This window comes from Heliangelus exortis, chromosome Z, assembly GCF_036169615.1.
Source record: "Heliangelus exortis chromosome Z, bHelExo1.hap1, whole genome shotgun sequence".
NCBI classification, from domain to species: Eukaryota; Metazoa; Chordata; class Aves; order Apodiformes; family Trochilidae; genus Heliangelus; species Heliangelus exortis.
The window spans coordinates 62,833,053-62,855,277 of NC_092454.1; positions in this window are offsets into that span (position 1 = coordinate 62,833,053).

The following is a 22,225-nucleotide window of genomic DNA, read 5'->3' on the forward strand; positions in this document are numbered from 1 at the left end:
TACAGGAACACTACATTTAAGGTTGTAATGGAATTTTGATTTTAGCAGGTTCATGTATACTTACAGATAGAATTATTTTAATATGCAGGTATATAGAAACATATCTTAAATTACAGTCCATCCCAATATTCTGATTGAAATAAAATTTCTGAAGTACCTCTGTAGTGTAATTTTTGTGTTGGATGTTACACCACACAGATGACATGAAGTAAAATATGCATTTACTGATAAAATTAGGATGCAGAGGAAGAGGATCAGAGAAAGATATCAAAACAGAAAAAAGATATCTGCAGAAATGGCAGTAGGGAAAAAGTGTTATGTGGTAGAAAGAGTGGGAACACTGCAAAGCTACACTTTCTCTAAAATGTGAAATGAAAGACAAGTGACCTATTGTATCAGAGCTGAGGAAATCACTGGAATTCAGAAGGTGCTCCATGTAGGCAGAAGAAGGTCATGAGAGCTGGGAAAGGACCCAGCAGTGGTGCTATACGTGGGTGAGAAACAGAAAATTGTCTTCAATGGGCTATATGGAGAGTTTTAACTTTTTCTGAGTGAGAAGGGTTTGCTTCTGCTCTCCTTTATCATCTATTAACAGGGTGGAATACTAATCACAAAAAAATCATAATTTGTATGAAGCAGAAAACTCAGTACTGATATACTGAAATGATATTTTCTTAATCTGAAGTTTGCATCTTTTAAAGTAAGGATCTAAAATAGAATCCACATTCTAGATAGCAGCCTCATGAATCACAATGTCATCTGTAAAAGATCTGGGCTGAGAACAGGCAGAGGAGAAAAAGTATAAATTCACCCCTCACTGACATTCAAAAATTAACTGTCACATTCTCTTTTCCAGTTTTCTAGGCACTGATATGGAGGATCTTGGAGGTGTAAAGAAATGCCATATACAACATAAACACAAGGGACAATCCTCAGATGCCCTTCTTGGAAGAAAAAAAAAAAAAAGAAGAAAAAAAAAAAAAAAAAAAAAAAAAAAGTTGTCAGCATACAGAAAATACTCCAGCTTCCAAGTTACGGAGTTCATTTCAGGACATCCTGGTGTTCCCCACTAGAGAGATGCTGGCACACATTACTCTTTTCTTTTGAAGGTAACAAATACAGGCAGAATGCTTCTAGTGTCATTTTCACCTGAATTCACACTTTCTACCAGAGAAGCTAAAAAATGAAAATATTGCAAGCTTATTCTAACACAGAAAACAATGACATTTGTAATTACACAACTGGAAAAAAAAGATTACAAGAAAAATGAGAATCAACAAAATATATTCTTTGATTACATATAAAATTTGTAACTAACAACCTTCTAAGATACTTCACAAAACATACAGATATTGAATATACAGAAGTCAATTAAATGAGACCCAAATGTCCTTTTCCTGAAGTCTCTTCCCTAGAGGTGAATCTGAAAGGTAACGTAGGTGACAGAAGCTAGACATCCAAGTTCATACCCTCTTCCCAGTCACCACTTAAGACAAAATACTTCTTTTCACTTTTAATTTCTAGGCCTTTCAGCTGACTGGCATTTCTTTAGAGCCTGAACATTTCTGCAGCTCCTTCCGTTTATTGTAAATCAAAGAAAAGCAAGAAGGCTATAGTCCTTCCTGTATTTACTCAAGCTGGCTATCCTATTTTTTTTCTTCTAATAAGGTTGTCTCTTCTATTTTAAATAGTTCTCTTACTTGTCAAAATGTTTTCAAGGCTGTCATAATATTTTTACAAGTGTTAAGTCACAAGGAATATTTACTGTATGTACAGTTTTATGAAAACTGCAGTTGGGTTTGGACAGATGCCCTGAATATCTAAATTATTTTTTATACTTTTAGAATTGGATGTCATTTCAACAGAGGACACCCGCTGCCCCAGACATGAGAACACAAACACAGTCATGCACACTTGTGAAATTGTTTGGCCCTATAGAGTCACACTGAAATAAAGCCACTATTTTTGCAGATACACAAGTAAAAGCTTTGTACTGAAAACCAGATGGTGCCCCCTGCATAACAGAGAAAAAAAAAAAAGAAAGCATAAGAGAAAATTAGTGCTTGAAAGTTGTGAAGCATCTGCAGATCAAAGACAGCAGAAGAGTAAAGGGGTATGACTGATTTCCTTTTCATATGCAAGAAGCTACATATCTTAGGAATTTAGCATGAGTCAGTGGGAGACCAAGCACAACTTGAACTCAACAAAATCTTTTATTTGTCTTCAATCTGCATATATATATGTATATATATTATATGTATATATATATATGCTATATATATATATATGCTATATATATATAACAACCATAAGTTAGGAAATAGGAAGCTAAACAGAGAAAATATAAAATCACTTTCAGTTGCCTAGGGTTCTTCCAGTTTCTGTTCCACGTAGGGCATATCAAGACTTCAGGGAAGCAAAATATACTTTGTAATCTGGCAAACACTTTAGTGTTACCCATACTAGAAAAGACAGTACCTCTTATAAAATAAAGAAACACCATTATCACAGCTGCCTGAACCCCGGGGCAGTAATACTGACAGCATAGGTATGTTGGTAATGTGCAAACAACAGTTCTCTGATGAAGAATTTGTGATCTGCTTTTATTGCTTGTAATGATGAGAATGTACAGCACTACTTCATGCCACTTTTCCTGGTCAGTTCTTTCTTGGACGAAGGAACTGAATTGGCACTGAGTGATAGAATGTACCCTTAATGAGTGTCCCATTCAAGAAAAATTTATCATACATACATGCAGAATCAAAAACCAAATAAGTATTAAATACTTACATAAATAAATACATAAATATGTGAAGGACTAACCACATATAGAAATGACACCAAATAAGACAACTGGCAAAAACGGAGAAGAATCTAGAATAAATAATTAATTTTTTTGTTAATCCACTTTACAGGAAGAAACGTTTTTTGTAATATCATTATGTCTTCATGATGCAGTATCAGACACTGTATACACATAGATAATACCACTGTAGTCATCTCTCAATAAAATGGTAGGTTTGGGTACTTCTTCTTACTTCTGGGAAAAAAAAAAGTTTCAAAACTATCGATCAGTATTCTTGTGCCCATTGTGCCTAAAAAACCCAAACTCATTTTAGCAATTTCTTTTTAGATTGCTACTGATTGTAGCCAGTTGTCTCAAATGTCATGCTGACCAAAACCCTAGTTCTTTTGATTATAACAGTAGGGAAGAAAAATAAAGAGCTACAGAATAACACAGATATTAACAGTTCTTACCTAATAAACCTCATTTTGCAGAGCATTTTATGTCTGTCATATCTGGGCACTCATATCAGCTCTGTCAGATTTTCTGCAGCTCCTTTGGTGACACACTGAGATTTTTTAAAACATTTCTTCCCAGACAGTAGCTACTTGACTTTTATGTTGTACTGCACCATAGATCTACAGGTGCTTCAGAGTATGGTGTAGTATAGACAGATTGAAAAGAAATTCTTAAGAGCATGAGACCAGCTACTGAAAAATTCAGAAAGAGAACTTGAGTCTTCTGAAATACAGTAAAAAACTCTAAATAAAATGTCACACTGCATCTTAAGTTTCAGTCTTCATAAATAGTTGCGAATTACTTTTGCTCCCACCATTGAATCAGAGTGCAAGAGATTAAATCAGCCTCCCATTTAACAAAACATGGCCATCTCTTCAACAAAGTATTATAACCTGGCATAAGGATGCATAGTAACAATTTTGCATTAATTTTCTCATTGTAGTTGCTCCAGTATATGTCCTACAGCAGCAATGTAATGATGACACAGAGCAATAATGAAAGAATTAAAATGGCAACATAGAGAGACACTCCAAAAATGTGATCAACTACAAAACCACACCTAAAAAATTGTCATGATGGCAGATGCTTCTTTTATAGCAGACAACATGAGAAGTGAAATTTCAGGGTTTTTTTGTCTGTATCTTATGCTTCATATATACAGGAAGGAATGAGCAGATCAGTAAAAAATAAGGCTATAGGCATAAAGCCTACCAGCCCATCCAGCATCTTGTACACAGGAAATATTTATATGAGAAAATGTCATAAAAATAACCTATTGAAAATTAAGTGCATATTCACCGTCTTGAAGAATTCCCCCAAATCCCATAACCAGTTACAAAGAACCAGAGTTATCTGTAAGAGTTAGGGATGTTTCATCAATGAGCCCATTTAGATGAAGTGCTAAGTCAAAGGTGCTTTATAGAATTTAACCATATTTAAAATTCTCAGCATTTAACAGGAGCATTCTCAGAGTGCAGAAGATGTCACATTTTCATTTGGTAAACATCCACTATTTGATCCAAACAGACAAAATGAATCTGCAATATAGTCCAGAGGACAAAAAGATTAGATGCTGTTGCCTTTTTGTTGACAGAATGATCTGAACAAAATTATATTCTGTTGACAGAAAAGAAATGAAACTTAGTTGTCAAATATTTTGCAAAATGAATATATAAATAAAACATTTACAGAAGATAAATGGCAGCTACTGAAAGCTTCTTTTAAAAGCAACTCAGATTATTTTCAACACTCTAGACAATCTCACAAAACTACCTCAATTCAGAATATCTTTTTGATAACACTATTTAACAGAGGTCTTCACACTGGTTAGGGAGGCAGAAAATTTAACCATGGCCATGACAATGTAGTTTTTGTATTTGGGAATAAAGTGTCAAAGTGTAGTCAGGCTTCCACTTGTAAAGTCAAAGCCCTGAAAGTGGTGGTGAAATATTTTTTTCAATTTTAAAGCAAAAGAAAAAATGACCTCTTGGATCTGGCTCCCTATCAGTTTCTTTGTAACACAGACAGGTAACTAGCTGCACCCAGACTTTTGAAGATTCTCAGTCTTTTATTTTTAAGGTTCTGCAGTGAAACTGGGAATGAGTGCATTTTCACAATATTTTAAACCTCATCAGTTTCATCCATTTTGGTAGAATTACCTGTCTCATAAGCCAAATAAATTTTTACTGTTGTAGTCAGTGCTCAAGAAAGTCTGTTCCTTTTTGTTAATTTAGCAAGTTTTATATTCAAAATCCAAGAATTAATTACCACTGTATTGGTGCACTGGGTACTTCTTTTTTTTTAGCACAAAACAAGTTTTGGAAAATGTTTCAATACACAGCATTTGTTCTTGTATTCTAAAGACATAATTCTTTCCTTCGGAAAAAAATGAAAAATTTGAAATGTATTTTCAAAATGTAGTCCCAATCTTGAAACTCCAGTCAGATTTCTGAAATTAACAGATATTTTGCCTGAGGGAAAAGTGCTGAAATAGGGCCTTGCAAAAATAAAATAAATCGAATAACTTTTTAATGTTTATTCTGCAGGTGGTTTTTATAGATATGGTTGTGGATAACATTCTAATTGCAGAAGATATGAGAAAACTGGGGGAAGAAAGAAAGCTTTAAAAACCTTTCTAGAAATAGAAACTGTTTGCAGCTCCTTGTAGCAAACCCATGACAATTTTTTCAGCCATAAACTGAAATATTAATCATGACCACGTGGGACACTGTGACACCCCTATAGGCAAAAGTAATTGGGATATGACACTACAAAGTAATCCACCCCTAGAAACATACTGTCCTGTCACTAGCTCTGCTGTGAAGTAATCAGGACAACTTGATAGTCACATACCTTTGGGGAAGGCCTGGTATTATACCCAAGAGAACTGAAAGTATGCTCCTGTGCAGCATGGTACATGCTCGAGCTCACACACGTCAAAACACAGACCTAATCTAAAAATATGAAGCACTAGGAAAAAAGAATAATAATCTAGTTTTTCCTGTGATAAAACAGACATTAATGTTCCATCTTACTATATTTTTAGAGGTTTATTACTAGATTATTTCACAGTGTCCATGAAAAATGATAATACACACAGACACATGTCTGGGCAATGGCTAACAGTGTATGTGAAAACAGATTATGTAACTTCCATGAACAGAAAAGAGTTAAGTAATTATGCTATTGAAATTTGATACAGCATTTGCAAGAACAAATATATGTTCCAGAGATCTACACTATTGAAGCACATTTTCAGCAAACACATGAACCAAAAAAGAAAATGTATATACATGCATATGGGTGGCTTTATATTTATAGAAGAGAATGTTGCTGAGTTAAAATTCAGTAAGTAAAAAATAAAAATCTTAAATATCTACTAATTATTGTTGTGTATGAGATTTCTTGACCTTTTGTTTGCCCAGTGTGAAAATGTATAAATACTGTGCAGTTAATACTGCACTGTCATAGGGATATTATTCATCCTCCATTGAAGTTAATTGACTCCTTCTCTTCACACCTTCTCTTTCTACCAGAGATATTGCACATATTCTTTAAATTGATTTCCAGATGTCACCTGACTGTTGTTTTCTATCTCCATTGAATCATTATTTTTCTACTCCAAGCAAAAATAGAAATACAGTATCATGTGTTCAAATAATAATTTCCTTAAAAATTGTTAAAATCAGTCACAAAAGTGTGAAAATATTTTTTTCCCATGCCTGTGAAACTCAGGGAGGTTTCATTAGGTTTCCTCACAGTTGCCTTTTACTTGTGCAAACGTGCACTCATTTAGCTTGTATGTGATGCAAAATATCCATCTAGTTGTTTATTCATAAAGCCTAGGTCTTGTGTAAATTCCCTGCAAGTTATAGATTGACAGAAGTCACTGGCTCTATCATCTAGAGCCAACTTCAATCTAACCTTAGGAATATGTAAGTTTCACAGGCAGTCCTGCCAATGTACCATGACCATTCTAACCACCCGCTCTTTTGCCTGGGATATTAAATGAGCCAAAAGTCTTGACCATGCCAGATGGTGCATTCATTCTGAGGAGGAAGCAGAAGTCCAATATAGAGAACTTCCATAAATTTGATGTGATGCCAAAAGGAAGAACAGCAAGATATCAATTTGACAAAATTATGTAGATATTGTGGAGAAAGAAGTACATTAAAAAAAAAATTCTCCCACATAAAGACAGTAGGAAACTTTAGAAGTATTTAAGATGCTAAGATAAAGACTGTAAATTTTTATTACATCTAACAAAATGCAAGCAATCTTTGTATTTAAGAATACAAAGGATGCGTTCCTGTGTAACCTGTTATAGGTGATCCTTCTTTGGTAGGAGGGGTTGGACTAGATGACCTTTCAAGGTCCCTTCCAACCCAATGTAGGAAATAGAAACCCAATGTTTTTATGATTCTATGATGCTATGACTGTGACAGATCCTTGAGAGGATCACACAAATTTTTGTATTATCAATCAAAAACCATTTTTTAAAACCATGCTCAGTTTTTTGAAGAACAAAATAAAAAATATCCCTCATTCATTCTCAGTCCAGTGAGTCATTCGGTCATTCTCACTCCATGAGCTTGCAAATTAGTTTTACATTGTAGTATTCCTAATATATCTTGGTAGCATGGAAGTTATGCTTAATTTTAAATGTGTTTTGTTAGAAATAAATACAAGATGCATGTAAATCACGATTGCATATGTGGTTTTTAAAAACATGGAATTCTTTATGTCATAAAAAGCATAGTGTAGAAGTAACTTGACAAACTTCAGTAAATAAATGACCACTCAGAATAACAGAGAGAAAAAGGAAATGAAAGAGCAACCACTAGAAGAATCAGTGTTTCAAAGACACTGCATAAAAGCTAAGAGTAAAGGAATAAGTTACAAGGACCAAGAATGCTGTTATAAAAATGAGTGAAAAATAAAGCACGGGGTGTAATGATAAATAATAAATGATTTTACAAACACATAATGTAGTTGGCAAGGGAGTCTGTGCATTCCTTGAGGGAAGGTGAAGGAACAAAGCATCATAAAATGTAAATATTGCTGGGAAAATGAATGCTAGAATAAAAGATTTCAAGGTGAAAGGAAATAACAACTAGAAATGGACTTAAAGAGTGGAAACAAGAGGACATTTGGTATAACTAAAAGTACAAGCTAAATAGGAGACATAGCATTCCCAAAACTGCAAATCTAAGACCAGGTAAGAGAACCAATCCCCCTAAAACTGAAGAATTACTTACCTTTTGTTTGTTTACTCTCATAAGAGGCACAGAAATGTGTCCCACTCTGTTGGCACAGCTGGATCTCAAGTGACCCCAGACAGAGAAGGATCACCTAGTACAGGCCACAGAGGAACATGTCCAGAAAGTGTTTAAATATCTCCAGAGAAGAAGGCTTCACAACCTCTCTGGGCAGCCTGTGCCAGTGCTCTGTCACCTTCACAGTGAAAAAGCTTCTCCCTATGTTTACATGGAATCTCCTTTGCTCCAGCTTGCACCCATGGCCCTTGTCCTATCATTGGTCATCACTGGGAAGAGCCTGGCTCCATCCTCCTGACACTTTCCCTTTACATGTATGTAAACACTGATGAGGTCACCCCTCATGCTCCTCTTCTCCAAGCTGAAGAGACCCATCTTTGTCAGCCTTTCCTCATAATGGATATGTTCCACTTCCTTAATCATCTTAGCGCTCTGCATCTGGCTCTCTCAAGCAGTTCTCTCAAGTCCTTCTTGAACTGAGGGGCCCAGAACTGTGCACAATACTCCAGATGTGGCCTCACCAGGGCAGAGTAGAGCCAGAGGTGAACCTCTCTTGATGTACTAACAACCTGAACAGAAGCTGACCATAGTCCTGCGATCTACAGTATTTACTATAACTTCTATAGCCTAAATAATAGTAACAGTTCAAAAGTAACAGTTTTACCTCATACAATTGCTCAGTTTCTTCTGGGTTTATCAGTAAATTTAAATTCAGCCACATATACTTTCACTGCTGAAAGTATCTTCATTTTCTAAGGAGATGATGTACCAGTTCACTTAAAATTAAAACAAGAAATTATTAATACAAGACAATTCAGTTTTTGTTTTTTATAAATGCATAAAACTGCATTTTTTAACCCTACTATTCTGTTCTGATAGATTATATATAATATTGTATAAGCAGACACATGCTAATTTGAGTTACTCCAAATTTTTATATAAAACATAGGAATACAGAGCTAGAAGAGGTCCAAAACAGAGATACTTCTGTTCTGAGACAAAAATAATCTTTCACAACCAGTTCTGCCATCTGAGTAATTTTCACTTTAAGAATGCCTCAGAGTTGCTTTTCCTTTCTGGGCTTTCAAAATAAATAAATAAATAAATAAAGCACAGAAAGAAGCAGAAAGGATTGGAATAAAATACATTTCCCAATTTTCAATAGAGAATGGATGAGAGATAAGAGAGATTTGATGTGAATACTTTCTATTTTATTTTCCTTTCAAAGAAACAATGTTGTACAGTATGAAATGCGAATTACCTATTTAGGGAGAAATCCCTAGAGAGTCAATCAGCTATAAAGCTTTTAAGGATTTGAAAGAAGTAATGCTGTAATAGCATAAATAGCTTACAAAGAAAACATGTAATTTTTTTTTTTAATTTTCCATGTCCACTGATTAGTTCTTCATATCAAAAAAATGAATATAGTAGAACCTATATTACAAGCTCAGTTATAGAGAGGAGGAGAGGCAAATCTTTAGAGGAGAATAATCACAGAAGGAGAAATCAAGATCATTTAATACACTCTGTGAAAGACAATTTTCCTAATGATGCTATGTTAAAGCCATAGAAGAAAAATAAACTGGATGTTACTTAAGATATGGCTATTGGTCTTTAGCAATGACAATTCACAAGAAGAAGAAAAAAAAAAAAAAAAAGCAAAAAAAAAAAAAAAAGCATCCATAGAGGCCTTGTTCCAGAAGGCTGCAATGTAAGGGAAAGTGGAAGGGAAAGGGAAAGGGAAAGGGGAAGGGAAAGGGGAAGGGAAAGGGAAAGGGAAAGGGAAAGGGAAAGGGAAAGGGAAAGGGGAAGGGAAAGGGAAAGGGAAAGGGAAAGGGAAAGGGAAAGGGAAAGGGAAAGGGAAAGGGAAAGGGAAAGGGAAAGGGAAAGGGAAAGGGAAAGGGAAAGGGAAAGGGAAAGGGAAAGGGAAAGGGAAAGGGAAAGGGAAAGGGAAAGGGGAAAAAGTCCGAGGTACAGCTTTCATCTTCACCTGAGTCCATTACAAAATTACAAGACCCCCATGGAGATGTAGGAACCCCCAGTTCTCCAACCAGCCTGCAAATACTGCCATGGTGGACCAAATTCACAGGTGCAAGGGCGTTTGCAGATCTTGGCGATATTAAAGAGAAACAGGTGTTCCTCAGACAAAGCAATACAAATACACCAAGGTACAAATGCATATCCTAGGATTTTAAAGATCTTTTTCCTCCTGAAAACAAAATGTATTTCAGTTCAAAGGTCACTGAATTGGATTAGTACAGCAAGTAAACAGTAATAAATGCTAAGTCATATCATAGATGTCTGAGTGACTGGCTAAGTACTGCAAACTCTGATCTTCTGAGCCCCACATTAACAAAACTACAGTGGTTTGATACCTCAGTGCTGCCAAAACCAATTACCAAAGAAAATTTAATGCAGGGACAACACTGATCTTATCCTACCACACACATATTTAAACTGGAACTGACATCCTTCTCAAATGCAGATTAGTAAATGAACATAAGGGTTTAGCTCTTCTGTAGAAGCAATTGTTATTTTGTTGCTTTTTCTTTAAGATACAGAAAAGTAACCATGCTTTATGTCTATGTAAGGGCTTTAGAACTATGGTGAAGTTTAACTATTGGAGCACAAAATTCATAGGAGGGAACAGGGGATTTCTCTGTAATAACAAGTAAGCAACACTAACAAGTGAAACATCACACAATAAATACAATGCAAATTGTTGAAGCAGTTCAATGAGAACTTCTATGTCTCAGACACTACAAAGAATAAAATCTTTCCATAACCATGCCTAGTCAGTAAACCAAAGCATAAAACTCTATCAAAAGCATAATAGGAAAATTAGCTGACCATAATGATGAAGATGCTACTTTTTTAATGTGTTCTTCTTAAATAAATGTGTAAGACAGCGTCAGCTTTGTTCTCATTATGATGGAGGATTCTTCCTTCAAGATGAAGGAAGAAGAACCTGGTGCAGAAGGGCAGAAAATTATATAACTTATTACTCTAAGCTTTACCAGAAACAAGGATTTGGCACAGCGGGTTGAATTGGTTTGATAGAGACACAAAAACCTGATACGAAGTTTAGATACCTTGACACTCATACAGAACTGAGAAACACAACTTTGCTTCCATGCCATTTGTGTTCTGATGAATGTGGTTTTCCATTACATAAATATGTAACTAAAGTGTGTGTCTATAAATGCCATTAGAAACTGTGGTCCTTCATTTTATTTAAATTTGCACACAGTTAAATTTTGTTTAATAGGAGGTGTGAGGCGTTTTTCACTTCAGTGTACTGAGAGTTCAGTTTCATTAATGATAAAATAATATGCTTTTGATTATTATAATTCAGAATTTTAAATCTGTGGATAAATAATTGGATGTCTTTGCATGTTTCACAATGTTTGTTAAAACAGAACAAAGTGCTAAATAACTGTTTTTTTTAGTACACTTCAAGTCTCTTTTCTATTTTTCCCTAAAATATTGTTATTATTAGTACAACTACTAACTTCAGTAATGTTCACACTGTCTAAATAAGACCCACAGCAGTAATCCTTAAAAAGATTCCTAAAAAAAACATTACACATAAATGTGCACTTTATTGCAATTACTGAAGTTCATACAGGTAGTAAAACTCAGTACAATTTCTGTAATTTTTGCTTTTAGATATAAATTACCCATATAGATACAGACTAATGAAACTCATCTGTCTTTTTAAAGAGGATTCCCGACGCCAGATCCCACAAAGGAAAATAAAATCCAGTCACATAGGAAGTACTATCACATTGAATATAACTCAGAATATGATTTATTTCCATTTAATCAATCAGCATCACATTTAAGAACATATGTAATTATTTAGAATAATAACTCACAGATAAGAATTTCAACAAAAACAAACAAAAAAGAGCCACCAAAATTTGGTAAGGAACAGCCAGTCAGAAACTCAGACCACAAGTAAGATGCTATCCCATTTATACTCTACAACACTTGAAGCCATGGAAGAAATCCAGTCTCAACAGCCCTAACCTTTAACAGATTCAGAATAATTTTCAAAAATCAGAACAAAGATGCCACATGTATAATGCAGTAACAGTAATGACTGTTACTGTGATAGGAGAGAAAAATTGTAGCAATGTCAATGACAGTGTGAAAGATGAGCTCTCAGATCCAACACTATAAACTATTTTACAACTCCAATCAACCATCTCCAACACTGCTCAGATATCTGTGGACCTATGAGACAGCAGAGCAAACTGGTCTTCATCCTGTCAGTGTACTAAAGAAATCGAATCTTGTTTAGCACCAGATTTCACTTCTGGATCAACTCAGGGCACAGGCTCAAACACAGCAAATTACAGTAATTTAATTTTGAGAAAGAAAAAGGTCACAACCTCCTATCCAAGCACAGATGGCCAAGGAGATGACCTTGCTTCTAAAATAACATAAATGCAAGTCATCTGACGCTGCTCCTAAATTTCATACACAGCAACTCTTTGAGCCATTCAACACTTTGATCCTCATACAGGTGTGCGGACACCTGTATTGTGCTGACAGCAGGTAACTCTGTCAGTACCAAAAGAGCAACTGGTCCCACTCACACCTTGAAGCTACATAATCTGACTTGGAGGCAGCCTTGAATTTGGATATCATTTAAATGGTGGACTTGCTGTACTGTTTTCACAGCTCATTCAGCTGTAATAGGAAGGGCAACATGAACCAATGTTGGGATTTCAGGCTCTTTTCAGGACTGCTGCTGGAAGCAGAACAATATTTGTAAGGATCCATTATGTTTTACCACTGAAAGAAATAATGGACGCTTACAGTTGAACGAAAATTATTCTGGATACTGAATCATTATATAATGCCTTCAAATTGATCTTGCCATGAGTATTTTGGGCAGAACTTTTCATCACCTCAGGTGGGTTTGATTTTGTCTATGTGAGAATTCACATAACATCAAACTGATTGTGTCATAAGATTTAATGAATACTAAAATGAACAAGGAAGAAAAAAGTTCAGCATACAATGTAAGGAAGCCACAATTCAAAGCTCACTCAAACTAACCTCTTCTTTGAGGCAGGATCAAGCTTATAAAATAATAAGCCCACAAACTTTCCATCTCCTCATAGTTGCCAAAGGTTCCCTGGTCTCAAATAGTTATGAAAGGCAAAGTCTGCAGAAGTTTTTATAATTCACAGAGACCAATCAACCAACAAATATTCCAGGTATTCAGCTTACATTAAAGAGATGGTATATTTAAAACAGTGCATGCCTTTACTCTTCAAGCGTAACAACATCATATCATGATTGCCTTCTGGAGAAATTCTGCTTCTCTCTTCCTCATCTGCAATATTTCTCCTCTGCTTGTTTTTAGACAATCATACAATATGGGGATCCCTGAATTACTCTTAAAACATTCAACTGAGTCCTCCAGCTTCAGAAATGAAGCAATGTCTGTTTTGGTCTTCAGTAGTTTCAAACTAGGCCAATTAAGTCAATTAAGTTGCTAGAAGAGACAGCTAAGTCTCTCTCACAGCAGGTTTGGCAGGAGGCTGGGAGTTAACATATAATATATGATATAATTCATGACATATATGATATATCACGATAATGCAAGGACTTAAGAACTTGCAGTACTGTGCAGTTTCCTATCCTGCAAGACTCAGGTATGAAGAAGTCAAATGTTTGAAACAGTTCAGGAACATAGCAGAAACATCTATACTGCCAAGACAGAGTTTTGAAAGAGTTGTAATGTGTGCAGGATGTGTACAGCCATTGAGGCTGATGAACCCGGCCTTCATGGGTTGAGTGCACTAACATAATTTTTGCCACCATTATTCAAGTCACATATATTTGTGTACACATGCAATCCATATGTGAGTCTAACATGCATAGTTCAGGACCTCTGAGATACTCATGATAGCAAAAAAGAAAGCTGCTCTGCTTAAATCCATTTGGCCGAGCTAAGCCCTTCTTTCATGAACTACAGACTTACCTCATGAACTTACCAACACTACCATTTAGGTTTGACAAGAATGACAAAGTTCATTAAATCAGCTGTTGAATATTAATGTATCGTTCACTAGCTAAAGGTTATGTAGAGGTGCTATTTACTATCTAAGAAGCTCAACTGAGGCAAATCTAGAGGTCTTGATGACTGTCCGTCTGCTCCAGCTTTCAGATGTCAGAGGAAGATTTCATGATCTAAGAAGCTGCATTTCTTTGTATATTTTCACAGCAATGAACTAAGAAATGATCAAAACCTCACAGCAAAATTCTCAACATTTTTACGGTTATCACAATATTTTGCTTTAGCATAAAACTCTTGTCAGTGACAACAGCATTCATAATTATTCATCTGGCTACCAGCATGTTCCCAAACATAATGACATGGTTCTCACTCAAGTGAGGTGAAGAAAGGTGCCATGCACTCGAGCAAGATGAAATCCATCACAGCATTTTGGTATCTGTAGTCAGGAAATCTAAAACAAAGCAGCAACGACTGGAATATAAGATGAAGAACAACTGTAATGCATCGAAGTAGTTATATCAAGAAAGCAAAATTCAGTTTCTTGATGGGTTATATTTAGAACTGTAAACCTTGATGTGATAAAATTTTGGGCCAATTCACAGTACTAAGTTGACAGATTACATGTAGCTACAGCTGTCTGGTTAGTACAGTCTCACAATAACCTTACAACCAGAGCATTGCCTTATAATTTAATCTAATTATAAGGATTCAGATGCATCTTGTCCAGTCTGGTATTTATTGATTGGGATTTCTTCTTAAGAATCGAACATGATGCTACAGTAAAGGACCACGGTTTTGTTAGTTACATTACTTGCCAGCTTAATCAACAATCTGGCTTCATATTTTTTTGCTAAGATTGATAATGCATATCACAAATCATATTACAAACTGTCTTCTCTGGTTACATTAAGCAGATACTACAAATTACAAATGCTGCTCTCTGCTTACCTTATTAAATGGCCTTCAGCAGACAGACAGGAAGCTTTAGATATGGATCAAGAGAAATTAGAGAAATGTTGGGTATAGAATTTCAGAGACTGCATCTCTGCAAACAGCTGAAGGGGTATAGTTTTCACTTGCTTCAGAGAATTCTCTGGAGTCCCATTTACTCCTGATGTTTTGGAAATGGCTCAAAACCAGTAGTTAATACTCTTCTATTTCTATACTGGAACTAGATTAGATTTTGCCTTAGCACAGAAATTTGTGTAGTGACGAGTTATCATCCCATTAGAAAGGAACTGGATGAGAAGTTACTTGCAGTTTTGACATCACATTTGCAATCCTTCAGTTGTTGGGGCTTTCGCTGGAGGCTGACGGAGAGGAAGCAGAAGAGGCCTGACAGGGCTGTGTGTCCATCTGTGAGGCAGTGTTAGGAAAACCCTGGCCAGAAGAATACTGGTGGCTGCTGAAGGAGAACCAGAAGGACACAAAGACCAGGGATAGAAGTAGAGACATGAAATGCTGCTTTGGCAGTCCCACAGGTGCAAAGAGCTTTCCCAAGAGTGATTAAGAATACATCAGAGACTGGCAAGGCATTTTAGGAGCTCATTTGTTTTTTCTTTCTTTTTTCTCAATATACAGCCGATATTTTTTCTCAATATACACCGATATTTCTCAATATCAATGCTTCCTAAACATGTCTTTTGATCATAGAAACTAGGGTTGGAAAGGACCCTAAAGATCATTGAGTTCCAACCTCCCTGCATGGGCAGGGACACCTTCCACTGCATCAGGTTGCTCAAGGCCCCATCCAACCTGGCCTTGAACACTTCCAAGGAGCGGGCAGCCACATTTTCTCGAGGCGACTTGTGCCATTGTCTCACCAACCACAAATTAAAGAATTTCTTCCTAATGTCTAACCTAAATCTCCCCTCTTTAAGTTTGAAACCATTCCCCCTTGTTCTCTCAGAACAAACCTGTTTAAAAAGCCCTACCCCAGCTTTCTCGCAGGCCCCCTTCAGATATTCGAAGGCTGCTATAGGGTCACCTCAGAACCTCCTCTTCTCCAGGCTGAGCAACCCCAACTTCCTCAGCCTGTCTTCATAGGGGATGTGCTCCAGACCTCTGATCATTTCAGTGTCTCTCCTCTGGACATGTTCCAGGAGCTCTATGTCCTTCTTATTCTGGGGACTCCAGAACTGGACACAGTACTCCAGGTGGGGTCTCACAAGAGCAGAGTCGCGTCCCTCAACCAGCTGTCTGTGCTTCATTTGATGCAGCCCAGGACACAATTGACTTTCTGGGCCGCAAGCTCACATTGATGGCTCATGCTGGGCTTGTGGTCCACCACCAGCTCCTCAGGGCTGCCATAAATCTTTTCTCCTCCCAACCTGTGTTCATGCATTGGATTGCTTCAACCCAGGTCCAGAGCCATGCACTTGGCCTTGTTGAACTTCATGCAGTTTGCACAAGCCCACTTCTCAAGCCTGTCAGGGTCCCCCAGGATGGCATCCCTTCCCTCCAGTGTGTTGACTTCACCACACAGTTTGGTGTTGTCAGCAAACTTGCTGAGGGTGCATTCGATTCCACTGTCCATGTCACCAATAAAGAAGTTAAACAGCACTGGTCTGAGTACTGACCCTTGAGGAGCACCTCTCAGCACACATCTCCATTCAGACACTGAGCCACTGATCACAACTCTTCAGGTGCAACCATCCAGCCAGTTCCTTACCCAACAAGTGGTTTATTCACCAAATCTGTACCATTCCAGTTTAGAGATCAGAATGTCTCATGGAACAGTGTTGAATGCTTCACACAGGTCCATGTAGATGACATCTGTTGCTCTGCCTTTGTCCACTGAGGCCATGATCCCAGAAGAAAACCTCCTACTTTGAGTGAAGATAAGATTTAATTAGGAAATAACACATAAGATGAAATAGGTAAAGATGAAACAATCATAATACAGTTCTACATAAAAACTCTGCAAAAAGCAAGTCATTATTTGTATATAGTATGAAGAAAAATAAAAATGGCAAACAGAGTATATTTTTGTTTCAAATAGGTCATTTAACTATGTAACTATGACTACTACCTTACTTCCACACCACCATATGAAGAGGAAGAAAATTCACCATGTCAGAACTGCAGAAATAAAATAAATATCTTTTTTTTTTTTTTTTTCAGAGAACATGAAATCTACTGTTTGATTTTCAAAAGCATGTGCAGGGTTTTAGATAGTCTGGTCTGTTTGTTTGTTGTGAAGAAAGCTCTTTATATAGACTCCTATGCATCAGGAAGAAAAAAATATGCCTTATGCTTCACAAATCATGTAACTAATTTAAACAGAAGTCACTGCTTGATTACTTGTCTATTCTACCAACTTATCACAGTTTGTTAGTTGAAACACTTGACAAAATGCCTTTTCAAATATTAATTTTAGTTGCTCCCCAATGTATAAACTATTTAAAAGCAAGAGAAACAAATACCAGAAAGCCAAAATTCTAGGAAAATATGTTTGTTATTTCATAACATCTATTTCTTTATATTATGCATTCCTTTATATATTCCTGTTTCACAATTGTATCCCAAAATTTGTATCTGATGAGCTCTTAAGTGCAGATTTTTCCATAAAGACAGACAGTAAGAGGATTTATTTTTAAAATACTGTCTCTGTTGAAAAAAAGCCAGTCTGAAGGCTCTCTGCTAAGAGAGATGGTGTTTGGATTTAATCCTAAATTCTGAAAAAGAAATAGTTAAAATCTCAAAAGACAGACAAATTTAAAAATTCTTTTCACACCTTGTTTTCATTACACAAAAATAATAGGTCAGCTAACAAGCTAACTCCTCACTAGAGTCTGTCCAAGTGTTCATTGCCAAGAGGTATCAGTGCTCGAAAGAAGTTGAATATCTCGTTTGCATTTGAAATTTGAAAACTAATATGGAATAGGAGTGGTTTTGCCTAAAAATATATCCTCTTGAAGGTCAGAAAAGGGTTAATAGAGAAAAATGTAGTAAATTTTAAGAAAAGCTGGAGAGTTTGTGTTCAGAAATGCATGAAGTATCTCAAGCACAATTTTCTCAAAGACTGTAACATTAAAAGCAAAGGCTAATATTTTTCCATATTTAAATATAAGTTTTTAGTAAGAGTACAAATAAAGAAATCTTTGCAGATTTGTCTCCCCAGTATTTCCATGAGACATCCCAGAGAATGCTAAATGATCCTCTAGCTAAATCAGTAGCAATTAGATTTGACATTTTCCATTTTCCTAAAGTTGCGTTGCAAGCACTAAAGTACTTCAGGGGAAAAAGCAAACAACCAAAACTAAACCAATAATAAAATAAAATAAATTATAAAGAAAACAAGGCAAGACAAAGCAAAAAACCCTGTATTTCATAGGAAAAAAAAAAAAAAAAAAAAAAAAAAAAGATTGGCTGCGAGTTTCATCAATGTTTTTAATTTTTTCAAAGAACACAGCAAATATTGTCTATTGGAAAATTTATTCGGAAGAGGAAATTTCCAAACAATAGTTTCCTGTTTATTCTATACCAAACATTTAATCTTCATCTCTTGTTCGTATGCAGTTACTTGATTTTTTCCTTTTACCTTAAATGTTGCTTTCTCTCTCTTCTGAGGAAGGCAATCACCATAGCTAAGGAAAACCCACCATGAGCTGTATTAGTTCTCTAAAGGCCATCTAACATGTAAAAGCTTATTTTCTCTCTACATTTAACCTTGAAATTTTGATTAATAGCTTTACTGGGCCTGTTTTTCGTTCTCCCTGTTAACTCACCTGCCCTAGTAAGAGCTGGTCTGTTAGCAATACAACATGTGTAAGAAAGACACCATTTTGTTCATCATTTAACTAAGTTTTCCCTTGGCCCTTAGACAAGCCACATATCTGTTCTTCCAAGAAGAAATGCAATGACTCATCTCAGCCACCTATACAGTGTGGTTGTCATTGAATCAAGTGTTTACAGTACAATACTCTCCTTAGCTATAAATAATTCACTTGAACAGCAAACATCCACCTTACACCCAGCCAGAACCTCTAAGAAATGCAAGAAGGGTTTATTGAACTATCGTCAAAACTCTTTAGCATGACCCTCATATAAGTTTTCTGATTTAATAATGAATTTTGATGCAGTTTGCTAACTTCTGAAAGAATGCTCATCTATTCTAGTCCATGTCTGTGGTCCACTTCTCTTAATTTTTCCCCTTCAGTCCATTTCCCTAGACCACTAAAAACTGGATGATTGATGTTCTTCTCTTATAAAACCTTTATCAAACATCCTTTTATTTTTTCCATTCACAATATAATTTTACATGGCTCAAGGGAAGAGGTTTTGTCTAATCTTCTACCTTTTCTTTTTTTATTAGTGAGGGGAAGAAAACATATATTTATTATTTAATTCTCAGTAAACAGGTCAGTCTTGGAACACACAGAAAGACACCTTGAAAATCTTTTTGTGAGCCTTGGGAAAATTATTTTTTAAAAGAAATATGGTTAATGCAACAAAATTTCAAGAATGTATTTCAAACAGAAGCATTTTTCAAGGTGAACAAAATGCCTCTGCAAGAGAAGAGTGCTGTAGCCCTTATTTTTTATTTCTCTCTACACCAGTGACATATTGTGTTCTCTCATCTTTTATGTGCCTTGAAATATGACATTAAAAAAAAAAAAAAAAAAAAAAAAAAAAAAAAAAGAAGAAAAAAAAGAAATTATACGCCCAGCTACAATTAATTATAAAAAGTGAAATCACACTGACCCTGTGTATTTGAATTTCCACTAGAAATTTCAAAATAAGTCCTGGCACATTTTAGGAAAATGGAAAGTCTTTGTACTGCAAAAGAATCTTTCTTTGAAGATTTTCATATTTCAATTCTAGAGAAATGAGTAAAAATCCTAAATTATCTACAAGTCTTCTACAATATATACCTGGACACATTTTCAAAATAAGAAATACACAAAAGAGAAAAAAGAAGTTGTATATGATTACCTTGTTATTCCCAAACAGAAATAGGAATTCCATGCAATCTTACATTGTTATGTTTTATGGCTCTGCCCTGTACATTTTTTCTAAGGTGAAGCTAGTCCATGTTTATAATATTTGAAATTCATTGTATTATCAGCAGAGTGTCCATAACACAGCACTGTAATCAAACAAGTAAGCCATCTCATTACAAAACATTTCAGATTTTGAATTAAGATGAAAAGTGGTTTATGTACTACTGAGATTTTGGAAAGAAAGATTACTATCTACAAAACAGTTGTTTTTCAGATGAAAATTAAAGAAAGGAGATTGGCACTTTCAGAAATGGCTTTCCTAAAAGTGGAAGCAAAATCTCTTTTAAATTCTGCCTTTTTTTGTGAAACATTGACTACCTCATTACAAAATGAGGAAATAAAAATGGCAGGGGTAGGCTGTCAAGTTATAAACAACATTAGATCACCAGCATGAGGAAATCTTATCTTTTTTGGTCATTAATCTAAATTTCATTAATCAGACCTGGAGCTGCAGTTTTGTTTGTCTATGTCTGGATGGTAAAAAATTCAACAATAATGAACACACTTAGCAGATTTTTGACCTGAAAACTATGTAGCCATTATATGGACCTCACCCCTAATAAGAGTATCTTTTATTAGCTCCATTTTTCTGCAATAAACTAAGAATGAGATAGTATTATAATCTCACTAAAAATATGGGTGAGTATAGATGGTCACTACTTGTTTTATGAATATTAGTATGGCAAAATCCCTGAATCTAGAAAGTTTTATATTTTCATTTTTCTAACACAATTAAAAAACTTAAAGTTTTGCAACACAGTAAACGGATTTTTTTCTTTCAATGTGGTTTATGTCATTTTGAAAATGCTACCATGTGTCCTTAAAAAATAACTATTTACTATGTAGGTGTAGTTTTAGTATAATGTGAATATTAGAGCTTGTATCGATATGCTCCTTACTGGCAGTAAGGAGTAGCACACTCAACATGCCTGCTTGTACAGAGCATATTTTTATTCATTTTATGAAAACTACATAGAATCTTTAATGTTATTTTCAAAAAACCTGAACACTTAAATCCAGTGAGTCAAACTACAGCACTACCTTAATCAATATGAATAAACAGCGTAATCTTGTCAGAGAATTTTGTTGTTAACACTGTGCTAAATGACAAGGAGTGGAAAAAGACTACCTTACTGGCATAATGGTTTTCATTCCAATGGTGTTTGGTCATAAGGCTACTGCATTGAATAATATGGCCATTTAATATATCAGGAAGATCTCCATTATCAAAGGAATAATTAAGCATAAATTATAGTATATGATTTGCCTTCAAATACATGTCTATTCTACAAAGAGACTGCAAAAAAAATAGCATTGCAGCTTTGGAACATTTGCTGATTTAGATAGTTTTTGTAAATTCCCTTATGAAGGATATTGTTTTGTTTTGTTTTGCATTCTCCCACTACTAGCTTATAAAAGTAAAAAATTAATCTTCGAATCTTGTTTTTTGTTTTGTTGTTTTGATTTTGTTTCATTGGGTTTTGGTTTTCTTTTTTTCTGAGGAAGAGGTGTTCTGTTTCCATGATCTCAGCACTGGCAGCAATTGTGGGCCAAGCTATATTCTCAAAAGTTTCATATGAATTCTTATTCTTAGAAACTGCACTAAGATAAAAGAATGCATCAGATCTTTTTGGACCAATACACGTGGCCATAAAGGCAGAGTTACATATGGGTATACAGGTATTTCATTCATAAATGGGAAGAGCTTGATTCCCCTCAGAACTACAGACTTGAGGTATGGGATGTGGCTGCAGCATAACAAAAAGCTTTCACAGAAAGCTTTTTCATTCCAGCAGAGTGCCAGCTCACTTACCAGTGAATAATCAAAAGATGTGAGTTCCCATGTCAAATGATGTTTCTTTCCATTGAATATTACCATAACTGTAGAAAGGCTCATCAGGTCATTTTCTTGTCTTGATGATTATCCTGCACAGAAGTTCCAGGCACTGAAAACATGTAGAGAACTACATGGCCTAGGTTTTCTGCTTCCAACATTTTCTCAATCTATCATATAACACCACATCCTCTGACTCTTACTTAGATTTTGCTTAACTCACAAGCAAGTTTAACTGCTTATTTTCCTCTGTTAGGAAGAGGCCATACC